At 40.4% G+C, this 13,679-nt stretch overlaps 1 long non-coding RNA gene across 2 annotated transcripts in view; it reads right to left on the bottom strand.

Moving 5' to 3' along the window:
- The window catches only part of LOC119877435, a 52,679-nt gene extending 42,972 nt beyond the window's left edge, over positions 1-9,707 (bottom strand). For both annotated transcript variants that reach the window (XR_005377071.1, XR_005377072.1), the window contains exons 1-2: positions 9,672-9,707; positions 9,038-9,118 (exon numbers count right to left, since the gene is read on the bottom strand). This is a non-coding gene — a long non-coding RNA (uncharacterized LOC119877435). The remainder of the gene's footprint in view (positions 1-9,037; positions 9,119-9,671) is intronic.
- Positions 9,708-13,679: the final 3,972 nt, after the last annotated feature.

The following is a 13,679-nucleotide window of genomic DNA, read 5'->3' as shown; positions in this document are numbered from 1 at the left end:
AGCCTGGCCATTGGCCAGAAATAGCCTTCTCATGTGTAATATTCTCTTAGAATTTATTTAAAGCATTAAGATGAGAGGACAGTTCAGAGCACTGGATTAATTCCCTTTTCTCTCTCTCCCTCTCTTTCTCTCGCCCTTTTATTAAGAAAATAAAAGAGACTTTGAAATATTAAGCGATAGTGGGATTAGAACCTTCTCCTGCCGGCCCCAGTCTTTCCTCCCCTATTAATTTCCACTTGATTAGAATTCTTTTTGAAGTATTTAAATATGGACAATAGGAAATAGAAGGGTGAGTTATTGAATATCAGTTAGACAGTATTAATATAATCACAGCTCCCATTTTTTATATAGACACTTCATCTATATGTATAGTTTCCATTAGGAATAAAGTAGACACCCCTCTCCCCTACCTCAAGTAATTATGAGTTTTTTTAAACTATAATGAAACTCTTAAAAGTTAATAGCTGATTTGTAAATCCTCAGCTTAAAAATTTTTAATTTAAAAAATAAGTTTTAGAACTCTAGAAAACTGAGAATTATTTTTTCTTGCTTTCTTTTTTTTTAAAAACATGAGAGATTTGCCTAACACTAAACTCTTTTTAAAATTTTTATTGAGGTGTAATCAACATACAATATTATATTAGTTTCAAGTGTACACTATAATGATTTGACATTTGCATGCATTGTGAAATGGTCACCACAGTAAGTCTACTTACCATTTGTTACCTTACAAATTTGATACAATTTTATTGATTATATTTCCGATGTTGTACATTATATCCCCATGACTTCTATATTTCACAACTGGAAGTTTGTACTTCTTAGTCCCATTTACCCATTTTGCCATTTTGTCCCTCTTCCCCAAACTCTGTCTGTGGCAACCACCAATTTGTTCTCTGTGTCAATGAGTCTGGGTTTTGTTTTACTGTTTATTTGGGGTTTTGGGGTAGATTCCACATATAAATGAAATCCTATGGTATTTGTCTTTCTCTCTCTGACTTATTTTACTTAGTATAATACCCTCAAGGTCCATCCATGTTGTCACAAATGGCGAGATACTCTTTTTATGGCTGAGTGATATTCTACTGCATATATATATGTACTACATCTTTATCCATTTGTCTGTTGATGAACAGTTAGGTTGTTTTCATATCTTGGCTATTGTAGATAATGCTGCAATGAACATAGGGGTGCATATACTTTTTCAAATCAGTGTTTTTGTTTTCTTTGGATGAATACCTAGTAGTAGAGTCCTGGATCATACAGAAGTTTATTTTTTGTGGAACCTTCATACTGTTTTCTATAGTGGCTACTCCAATTTACATTTCCATCAACGTGTACAAGGGTTCCATTTTGTCCACATCCTCACCAACACTTGTTATTTCTTGTCTTTTTGATACTAGCCATTTGGAGTAGTGGGAGGTGCTATCTCATTGTGGTTTTGATTGTATTCTCTGACGATTAGTGATGTTGAGCATCTTTTCATGTGCCTGATGGCCATCTATGTCTTCTTTGGAAAAAATGTCTATTCAGATCCACTGCCTATTTTTAATTGGATTATTTTGTTTTATTGAATTGTATGAGTTCTTTATAGATTAAGCTGTGTGAATTCTTTATATATTTTATATGTTAACCCATTATAGGATATATGACATGAAAATGCCTTCTACCATTCAGTAGGTTGCCTTTTCGTTTTGTTGATAGTTTCTTCCACTGTACAGAAGCTTTTTAAGAAGAAAATTACAGGCAAATATCTCTGATGAACACAGATGCAAAAATTTAACAAACTATTAGCATACCAAATTTAACAATACATTAAAAGGATCACATACCATGAACAATGGGATTTATTCCAGGGATGCAAGATAAGTTTAATACCTGTGAATCAATCAATGTGATATGCCACAGTAACAGAATGAGCTATAAAAATCATATGATCGTATCAATAAGCACAGAAAAGCATTTGACAAAATTCAACATCCATTTATGATAAAAACTATCAACAAAGTGGGGATAGAGGGAACATAAGTCAGCATAGTAAAGGCCATATGTGACAACCCCATGGTATAGATCATATGCAACAGTGAAATGCCGAAAGCTTTTCCTCTAAAATCAGGAACAAGGCAAGGATGCCTATTCTCATTACTTTTATTCTATATAGCATTGAACTCCTGGCCATAACAATTAGGCAGGAAAAACAAATGAAAGGTATACAAATTGGAAAGGAGGAAGTAACACTGTCACTATTTGTAAATGACATGACACTATATAAAGAAAACCAAAAAGACTACAGGATCTAAGACTTCTATACAAAAAGCTGCTGTGCTTCTATATGTTAATAATGAACTATCAGAAAGAAAAATCAAGGAAATGATCCCACTTAAAATTTCATTGAAAAAAAAATACCCAGAAATAAATTTAACCAAGGAGATAAAAGACCTATACAGTGAAAACTGTAAGACATAGATAAAAGAAATTAAAGAAAATACAAATAAATGGAAATATATCCTGTATAATACAGAATAGTAATCTAATATATATCTTTTGTATTGAAATAAAGGGACCAAATATTAGTGAACATATTTTATATGTTTGATGCCTGTGCTTTTTGAGCAACAAACAACAAAAAAGAGAGTAAAATATAGGCAGTGTGCAATAATACTAGAGAATGCTTTAAATTAGAATCACCTGGAAAATTTCAGTCTTACACTCACCCTGTATGTGTGGAACTCAGTCAGTTGGATACTGTGCTAAGCTCATTGCATAAAGTAAGCAAAATGACTTTTGAACTTTCCTCCTTCTCCAAAACCAGTAATCAGCATTCTGACCATATTTGTGAAGGTCACATGCTTGATTTAATGCTCTGTTGTTGCCAATTGATACTCTTCATTTTTTAACAAGTGACTCCACATCTTCATTTTGCACAAGGCCCCACAAATTATGGGGTCCATGCAGGTCTACCTGGGGTCTACCCAGGTCTACCACTTGAGGGGCTAATTTTTCTGGAATGAGTTAAAGCTATAGATTTTTCTTTTCCTAATTCACCTGGGATTTCTTACATGCTGCCCTAGACTCCTGAATTTAAAATATATGGATCCTATTTTCAGACTCTATCCCCATGTTTTTTTTTCCCTTCAAGTGAGGCTATACATGACAGAACAGCACTCACTGTGATAATGCCAAAAACTCTCCCTTAGAATTCTGTTGTTCTTTTCTGTGAGTAGAAATCTCTAATTCTAGATGCCTGCTTGACTATTACCTACTGGCCACACCAGAAAAGAGGGTTTGAAAATCCTGCTGGATCTTTGTATAACTCAGGAGGGAGTGTTTGCAATTGCCAACAGTCAACACCATAAACTGTTGTAAGACAAGTAAGCATGGATGGCCTCCTGGATGTGTCCATCAGCATCCTGAGAGCTGTGGCAAAAGGCCCTGGGATCCATCTCATCAAATCTTCAGAATAGATGAGGAAGTAGAAGTTTGGGAATAGGAAAGGAGTCACCCTAGGTTGATGTTGTTGATTTACAGACAAGGAGAACTGGAATTGGCTTCTAGGTCCCATCGAATTTCCTGTGCTTCCTTATCACCCATTTTGGAGCCTTAGATATATAGAGCAAATCTGATACTCCTGTAATGGGGAGTGGGTTGGAAACCAACAGTACTGAAGTAATGCTAGATCCAATGCTTTCTGTCCTGAACAAGTATTCATGGAGATTCAAATGGGACCTGGATGCTGGAATCATAGAAACATGTATGTTCACCTTCCTATGTAGCAGGCTCTAGGCATTACCTAGTCATGGAGATAGCCCATAATGGAATATTACAGTTAAATGGCTTCTCTCTGGAAGTCAATGGTCAAAAAGAGATCTTTTAATCCTGTAAGGCCCACATAAATCACACTTTGGCTTTAATGATGGCCCTGATTACCCAAGCCCTCACCACGGTAGGTTCCACCAGCATGTGGTATATGTAGCACATGGCCCAGAAGTTGACTATAACACTATTGAGTTGTTAATCCATTGTTGACCTGTCTGTGCTAATTTTTGCCCAAGCTTATATTGGGGTAAGCAACCAGTTCTTCCATGTCTTCTGAGTCTGAGCAAGTATTCTTGTTAACCAATTCATCCATAGAAATTCCATGAAACAGTGGGTAAGAGAAGGGCATGAGTGAAAAACAGCCTGGGTCTACTGATGTTGCTCCCCATCTCACCCCCATCACACACCTGTACACATGCACACTTGGAAGCAATTAGGTACTGATATACAGAATCTTAGGTCTTACCTATGCTACATTCTCCTGGAGTCCAAAAGTGAGAGAGAAAAGGATAGAAGAATTACAAGTGTGTTGTAACAACCCCCAGACCATTCCATTGCACCTGTTCTGGTTCTGCCTTAAGCAGGCAGGAAATCTCAGCTTCTGGCCATGCTGAGTAAAGCAAACTAATAAAATCCCTCCCATATCCCTGCTCCCTGTTGTCTCCAGGTTGCTTTAAGATAACCCGTCTTTGGACTGAATTCATATTTTTTGTCTTTTAAATTGTGATTGCTGAAAGGGCCTGAACTTCTACATTTAGTTAAAGCTGGAAATTCACTTTCATTGAATCCTAATTGAGAGAGAGGCCCCAAAGACAACAGACCACAGACAGGAAAATGAAAAGAGAAAAAGAAAATACATGAAAGAATGGCTGTAGATTTTTTTGTTTTGTTTTTGTAAAAGATTTTGAAAGCCAAAGAATAAGATAAGGTAGAAAATTCTATGCAACAACCACACAGCTGGAGAAAAGGAAGGCACAAAATGGAATTGTTCCTTCTTTGGTTTTCTCAATACAAAATAGAAAAAAAAAAACTTGAATGAGAAAAGCAGAATTTCCTCAAAACCTCTCATGATATAAAATCAGTTGGTGAGGAATATGACTAGCTTGGAGCTAGGGGAAAAAATGATTTCTGAAATGCATGTTTAGAGAGGGTTTTTTTTAATGCAATAAAAATGGAAAAGAATTTGGGGGTGGGCAGGGGGAGGCCTTCCCACAAGAGCAGTGCTTCTGTCTTCAGGGTCTGGGCAAAGATGCCTTGCCCCATCCTTACAGTAGCCCATTACCAGGCCTCTCTCCTTCACATTATTCTCGAGCAACCTTATCAGACACAAGCATCGCCTCAGATGCTGTGACTGGAGTTAGAGCTCAATAGCACCTTGAACCATCAGAGCAATCTCAGCTTTTAAGAAAAGGTCTCCACAAGGAGATTCGTGAGAGAATTTGCCTGTGGCTATGCGCGTTCTTTAATAGTGAGCTTTCCTCTGCCAGCCCTTGCTGCAGAGCCTGTGGAGAGATGAGAAGTCGCTTTATTTATCACAGGGCTCTTCCGAGTGCCTGTTAGGCAATGATCATATTATTTATTACCAGGTGTGCAGTGCTGGTGGGGGCAGGGTGGGAAATGATTTCTTTAATGGGCCTTTGGCAGATGCAGGGCTTGGGAGATTGGGGGCGGGGGAGAAGGGGAGGAAGAGAGTGGGAGCTCTCTTGAAGGGGTTTACTGTGCTTTTTAAAGGGGATGCATCATAGCCTGAACGGAAAAACATTATAGTAAATATATGTTATACAAGATTAATTATGTTAATTTAGGAGTAAAGTGGAAAAGAAATGTGTTCTTCAAGTATCTGCAGTCACCTCACCTAGATCTTGTGGAAAGTTTGAGACAGGCTTTTAACTTTTAGCATCTCTACTCTATCCTGCCATCCCTCAATCCTACAAAAGCAGGACTCTTCTTGTTGGAGAACTGTCAGGGCCAGAGACTAATTTTCCAAAAGTCAAGAAGACCCAGATCTAGGGACATGATCAAGAATATCAGGCTCTCAAAGGCTCACTCTCTGGACAAGTTCTTAATTTAAAGCAATCAGCCAGTATGTTTCCCTCCAATATATAAATAATACCAAGACTGACTAAACAATAGAAACTTTGGAGTTTTGTAGAAAAAGGCTTTGTCAAAATCCCTTGAAAGTTGATCAGGCTCACTGAAGAACTCAGGTTGGGGGCTCTGGATCAGCAGACTTCCCTGGGCAGGGCAAGAGGAGGGTGGCAGGGTGGTGTTGAGTTCTGGGTGGAGCTGCCAGGGCAGTGTCTACTTCTGCTTATTCTATACTAGTTGTGTGGCCCTCTAGACACTGTTTTCTCCCAAAGGTCCACCTACTCCCAGTCCCTCAGCTGGAGAGAGGATAACTGAGTCAAGAAAGTTGTTACTGAAAATCCTATTACCCACCTTTAGCAGCTAAAGGCAATGGATTTCCTAAAGTGAGAGCCTTCCTCCCTCCATCTAGCCTCCCACCCCTACTGTGAGTGGTGCAGCTGGAATAGATATGCACTGATCAGGATCAGGATCAGCTGCAAAATACCGATGGATGCCCAACTACAGTGACTTGGAAAAGGAGCAAGTCTGTCATATGAAGTTTGAAGGTTGGCATCTAGGACTGTTGTTGCTAGTGCTCTGCAATCCTTAGAGCACTAAGGATAGAGGTTTCTACCCTTCGGGATTGTCTCATGATTGCAGAATTATCATTGTACCTCTGTCTGGCAAACACATCAGAGTAACAGGGAGGAAGCAAGAAGAAGGAAGAAGGAGAAGTAATAAAGGGAAAAGGAGAAGAGGGAAGAAAAAGGTTAATGGGTGAAGAGGCTCATATAGAAAGGTATATGCCCAGCAAGTCCGTCCCCCTTTTGAGGCTCTTACCAGAAGCACACTACTTAGAAATTCCAGTCCTAAGGGAGTCTTCCCTCATTAACTTCAGCTTATATATGGCACTTACCAGAACATCATATGGCTACACCTATTCATTAAGGGACTTGGAAATCTTTTTGGCTTGGTTTGGTTTTTAAGCCAGGCACAGACTCAGTCCCAACAAAATCATGCTGCTGTTCAGTTAGAAGGCAAGCATGGATATTAGGTAACAATGAACCACTGGCCATAAAACAGAGATCCTAGACCTGAGGGACAAACCTAGGCCCATGTAATCTGGAAAGTAAAGGCTCCTGGATAGATGAGGATCATCTCTTCTGGGAGATCTAGAACATCTTTGGCTACCCCAGGACTAAGATCCCAGAGGCAGGTCCCCCATGGGTGAGGCTAGAGCTCCATGACAGATAAAAAAACCTCAGTCCTTCTTGACACCAAGTCAGGCCATTAGGACCCTACCTTGCCCTCTCTGTGATAAGTCTAATGGAACTTGCCCAGCCTTTTCCCCACATTGTTATCCTGGCATAGACCATCTGGCCACTGTAGGGCTTGCTCTTGCTATACCAGCCCAGGCTCATGCTATGTGACCCTATTTCCAGAAACAAGTTATCTTGAAAGCCTACCTTTAGGAAAATTATCCTCCTGGCTGTCTTTCAGCTATTTCCACCTAAGTCTCAGGTCTATCTTTGCTCTATACCTATCTAGCTCCAGTAGTTTCCTAGATTTCATGGTCTTGTGGGACTTGCTACTGTTTACATTCTGTCCTGAAATCCAGGTTCCAGAGTTATATCGCTAACCTTGTTTTCTGTGTCTGAATCCTCACCTTGTACCTGAGGGCCCTAATCTTGTTCCATGATGCCTGGTCTATTCATTCGTTCGTTCGTTCATTCATTCATTCATTCATTCATTCATTCATGAGAGACACACACAGAAAGAGGCAGAGACATAGGCAGAGAGAGAAGCAGGCTCCCTGCAAGGAGCCCGATGTGGGACTTGATCCCGGGTCCCTGAGATCACACCCAGAGCCAATGGCAGATGCTTAACCACTGACCCACCCAGGCATCCTGGTGCCATCCTGGTGCCTGGTCTTTGAGCCTTTTTTCCCCAGCGCCTAACCCCTGCCCTAATCCAGTCCTAGTCAGTCCCTGGGGTGGGGGCTATCCAACATCAAAACATGAATATCTGTGCTCTTTCTTACTGCTTCTCCAGACTCTAAATACCACACCTTCCCAATGGCACCACTTGGAATTCCCTGATGTCTGTCCTAGCCTTGGGTAGTTACTGCTACCTGCCTTTAGACTCCCTTAATGCCACACTCTAGTCAAATGCTTTTTTTTTTTTTCTTTTTTTTAAGCAGGCTCCATGCAGGGAGCCCGATGTGGGACTCGATCCCGGGACCCCACGATCACACCCTGGACCAAAGGCAGACGCTTAACCGCTGAGCCACCCAGGTATCCCTCAAATGCTTTTTATATTACTAAGGGACTCTTTCTGTTTGGCTCATCATGATATGTCTAAGAGCTCTCTAGGACCTGGCTCATTCTAGCCTGGTGACTGACTTCTGATAAAGAATCAGATTCTGCTGGTAAGGGTTTGATGATCCCCTGAGATAGGGCAGTGGCTGCTCATACGAGCCATTTTTGGCTATACCCACTTCCAACCAGCTGTGCATATCCTGGCACCACCAAGTGCCTGTAAAGTCCTGTTAATTATGGGCCCTTTCTACCAACAGATCCTCCAGTATTTAGTTTGTAGTGTTCTGGACCATCCTCATCAGGAAAGGGGCTGTTGGCTTTGAGCTCCTCAGAAGGGTTCAGTTCTGATCTGATGAGCACCTTCTCAGAAGAATATTAGGTAAGAACCAAAAACTGATAAATGGCCAAAAACTGATATATATAAACGTGTATATGAAAAATGCTAAAAAATCAGCATTGTGTATAAAACCTTTGCATTTCTATCGATAATAATAGAAGTTATTTTCCCTCAGGCCCATCATCCCTATATTATAAACTGAAAAAAAAGTCTCCACCACATCTGAGATCTTATATGATTATACCTGACTTAAGCTCTCTATAAGAAGTTAATACTTTAGACAAGTCTTTGAACTTGAAATATCCAAATTGTGCCGTTATATCTGTTTCATTGTTCACTAAATTTCCTGAGGAGACCAAGATTCTCTATTGGCTGACAAAGCAGATAACATAGACTTGAGGATTAACTTGTCAAACACAGAAATCTGGAAAATGCTGAGAAAACTTAAGTATCAAATAACATTGTTATCTTCATGTAAAATTAGTTATTAAGCACTTACTTAAATATAATACCTTGCACATGTGTGGTACTTTACATGACTCCTTTCTGGCCATTGTATTATTTGATCCTTAGCATAACCCTAAAACACAGATCAGTCATATTAGTTCTATCTCCCTCACAGTGGAGGAAGCTGAGACTTCAGGAGGTTATGAGTTACATGCTCAAAGTTGGGAATCAGCAGAAGTTAGGGACCAAACTGTGGGGAGGTACAGAGGGAGTGTGTTCAGGAAACTCCAGGCCTCCCCTTAACTCTGGCCTGTCTCTTTAGGCTCCTATGGAATCTGGGGAAACATGAGAAAGCTCACCAATGTGGTCAAGATTTAGAACTCTCATCTTTAAAAAAAAAAAATTAAATTTGCCAACATATAGTATAACACCCAGTGCTCATTTCATCATGTGCTCTCCTTAGTGCCCATCACCCAGTTACCCCTCCCCCCCACCCACCTCCCCTTCTGCAACCCTTTGTTTCCCAGAGTTAGGAGTCTCTCATAGTTTGTCTTCCTCTCTAATTTTTCCCCACTCAGTTTCCCCCCTTATAGTCCCTTTCACTATTTCTTATATTCCACATATGAGTGAAACTATATGATAATTGTCTTTCCCTGATTGACTATTATCTTAACTCACTTCCTCACTTGTGCTTTCAGATCATGAGGTGTACAAATTCCAAAGGTGACCATTCTGTTTCCATTGGTGACCACAGTTTTCAGATTTATGTGGTAACTGCTAAGATCTAACTGGTGTGACCCCAATGTTCTCTTTCTACTCTGAAAACATTCAATAAGGATTCAGCAATGTGGGCCCCACAATTATTCTTCCCCTGTGACTTAAGAATGATATATATGTTTTTAAAGATTGTATTTATTTATTTGAGAGAAAGAGAGATAGCACAAGCCGAAAGAGAGGCAGAGGGAGAGAAAGAAGCAGACTTCTCACTGAATGGGGAGCCCAATGTGGGGCTTGATCCCAGGACCCTTAAAATCATGACCTGAGCTAAAGGCAGATGCTTAACCAACTGAGCCACCCAGGGACCCCAGAATGATATATTCTAATTCACAGTTGAGGATACAGAATTTCAGTGATTTGGGAAAACCTCTAGCACCTCCTTAAGTTGCCTTCATTTTTTCCAGCTTTTGTTTATTTTTTTGTTGAAGGCTAATTAACATATGTTAGTTTCAGGTGTACAACATAGTGATTTGATAGTTATATACATTAGAAAATGATCACTAGTATACGTTGTTTCCGTCTTTCACCATAGAAACATATTGCAATATTATTGACTACATTCCTTGTGCTGTATATTACCTCCCTATGACTATTTATTTCCAATTGGAATATTGTACTTTTTAATATCCTTCACCTGTTTCATTCATCCCCTCATACTCCTCCCTGGGCAACCAGAAGTTTGCTCTCTGTATCTATGAGTCTGTTTTTGTTTTGTTTTTTTCTTCCTTATCTATAATTATTTATTTTTTATTAAAGTATAATTAACACCCATGTGAGTTTCAGGTGCATAACATTGATTCAACAATTCCATACATTACTCAGTACTCACCACGAATAAGTAGTCACCCATCTGTTACCAAAGGATGTTATTATAATATTCTTGACTATCTCTTCAATTGCTTTCTGATGAAAGTGATCCCTACATAGCTTGAGCATTGTGATATAAAGGTAGAAAACTATGAACAGAAAGACAGCTCCTTGTATTTTGATACATATTTGTCTCTTCTTTGACAAATGTTCAAGATGTTCAGGTGTTGAAATGTGCAGTTTCATACAGTGGGCCTTGAAAATGGAACCCCATGATTCCAGTGAACAAGGAGAGTCTCAGTGGTTGCTGCCCAAGAATGTGAGCCCTCAAAATACCCACTCATCGTAGGTAAGAGGGTAGAAATCTTGAGAGAGGGCTGTTTGCATTCATAGCATCAGCTCAGTCAGGGGCCAAGCTATAGCTATAAGAAAAGTATTAGAAAAGTAAGAAAAGTATTGTAAGAAAAGTATTGTAATCCCAGGACCAGTCCCAAGAATTCATGTTACCACAGCTTAGTTGAGGACCCTAAAGTGGAATGGTGATTCAGTCGTGTTAGAATCCATCCTGGCACCTGATTTAGCCCTTCCCTACCTTGGAGAGAGGCAACTTCCATCTTTGCTGGATTCATGGTAGGCCTACATCCTGAAGCACAGCTTTATGAAAAATCAAGCAAAGATTGAGCATAAAATCAAGTTCTTGGGAGTACTACCAGAATTACCTCAATTGCCCACATCATAGCCCACTTCAATTTCTATTTTCTGAATAAACTTGAGTTTCTGAACACTTGAAGATAATCGTATATAGTTCAGATAAAATAAGCAATTTATACGAATAATACTGGAAGTTATTTGAAAGAGTAAACATTTATTGGACTTCCAGAAAGTTCTAGGGACTGTGATGGACAACTGGTTAGAGTTTATCATTTAATCCTTATAACTACCATGTGTCCTTGGGTACTCTTCCATCTGACAGATGAGGGGGCTGAGGTTCAGAGAGATTAAATAATTTGCATCACAAAGCTAGAAAGTAGCTAGAATCCAAATGAAATTCAGCCTAAAAACCTATGGCTGTTCCATGATTCTCTGTATTCTCTGTGATGAGTACATATCAATTCCTCATTAATGCTATGCCAATGATACCCACCCATGTTTGTCTGCCTGCCTGTCTCAAGTGTTAGCTTGTAAACCCATTGGAGGGCAGGAGTCTTTCTCATTTGCCTCTAGGCAGTCCACATCTAGGATGTAGATAATGGTCTGGGACCAGTGGAGCTTAGTAAGCTTTGATTGATGCATGACTATCCATCCACTGGGGACCATATCTGTGTCCAGGAGATGATGCATTTTGTTCATACTCTCAAGAAACCCAAAATCAGATCAAGAGCAGGTCCAGAAGGAGCTTAACAATTGCAGTTTCATCCCCCAAATCTGCAAAAGTCACCATGGAAAACATCTTTGGAAAGAGTTGATACTTTTTGTGTAAATGGTTTACTTTTTGAAAGATAATGACTCTTGTGTGCTGATGGTGTTTACCAAACTACTTCTTTCCCTTTTGCTAAATTCATGAAAGATAAAAATCTGAGATTCTGATGCAACTCTTCTAAGAATTTTTCAGATTAAAGCAGAGTAAACATAGTCAGTATTTAAGAACTTTCTGCTTGCCTCAAGCATAGGAACATAGATATCTTGAATCTTCTCACTTTTCAAAGGAGAACAATTCTTATGTTCTATTCTAGAAACTAGATGTGGAACTTTCGTCTTGGCTTCCTGGACAAACAGTCTTCTTTTCTATAATAATGTCACCCTCTACTGAAAGTATAGGATGTTGCTGTTTCTATTTCTTAAAGGCAAAGTGCTAGGAGCTGAGAAAATGTAATTAGTAGAATTCATGCCCAAGAATACTTTTCTCTGTTTTTCTTAATCTCTTTCTATTGAATTTAAAATGGAGCTGTGTTAATGGTGTATGTTTCCTAAATGTAGTTAGCTGGTTAATTCAGGCAATTCTGTGTCCACAGGAAAACTGCTGCCTGGCCCATAAATGTGCATATCACAGCCTTTGAATTCTGTGCAGACCCAGCACCCACTGTTCTGTCCATAAAATTCAGAGTGGAAGCATATCCGGCTTTTCTTCCACTCTATATGCCTAATGCCTAGAACAGCGCCTGGCATCCGGGAGACCTCTCTTGAATGTTTGTGAAGCAGATTTATAAGTAAATGAAAAACCAGGTTTATGAGTATAGAAGAATTTTCCTAAAATGAAATTATTTCCATCTATATTAGTCAGTGCGGATTGCCATAACAAAATACTGTGATAGGCAAGCATCCCAGGGGGAGTTTCAGGCAAAATGAGTTCTTAATATTTTATTTTCTCTCCAGCCACTGGCCGCCTCTCTATTTGGTTTGGGGCTGAAATAAGACAGCTTGTAAGTAACTGGAGAGGGTGTTTACCCAGTGAATTAGTTCGGCTTTCATTGTGCAAGGGATTAGCGTTGAGCAGTGGATGAGGCTCCGTTTCAGGTTAGAGGGGCTCGCTATTCGCTAGCTCCAGGCCAGGACTAATTATCATAGGACTGAGGCCATTAAAGGGCTTAACTACCAGTGCCCCCTTCCAGGACTGGATTAGCTGTTCGCCTGCAGCTCTTGGCCGATAACCATTCCCAGGTCCGTCTGCTCTCCACCGTGATGTGAGCCGGAAAATGCGGCCGACTCGCAGCTCAGAACTGCCAGGCACATGGGCGCCCAGGCTGAAGGCTCTGTGACTTTGAGGGGCCAAGAGTATATTCGCCTTTGGAAAGGACTAGAGACTACTCGAGGTCTCTCTATAACGGGATGTTTCTGGGAAGATGGACGGAAGAGCCTGGGTGAGAGAGGGCTGGAGATGTGGCACCCGCCCTGCTCCAGGAAAGCCCAGGCGCTGTCCTGGGTCCTGAGAACCAGGCGGGGCCGGGAGAGGGTGGGGGATTGAGCAAGTTTGGGTGGGCCAGGTGCGGGCTGACCCTGCTGCTGCAGATTCTCAGGACACCTGACGCGTGGATCTGGATGTTCACGTGCACAACCCAGCACCACTGCAGTCTTTTTGCTTTCAGAGCCACAGGTGGACCTACAGAATTGTG

Source organism: Canis lupus, chromosome 23, assembly GCF_011100685.1.
Source record: "Canis lupus familiaris isolate Mischka breed German Shepherd chromosome 23, alternate assembly UU_Cfam_GSD_1.0, whole genome shotgun sequence".
Classification (NCBI taxonomy): Eukaryota; Metazoa; Chordata; class Mammalia; order Carnivora; family Canidae; genus Canis; species Canis lupus.
Note: the sequence above shows the minus strand (reverse complement) of the source record. Positions and strands in the feature narration are given on the sequence as shown.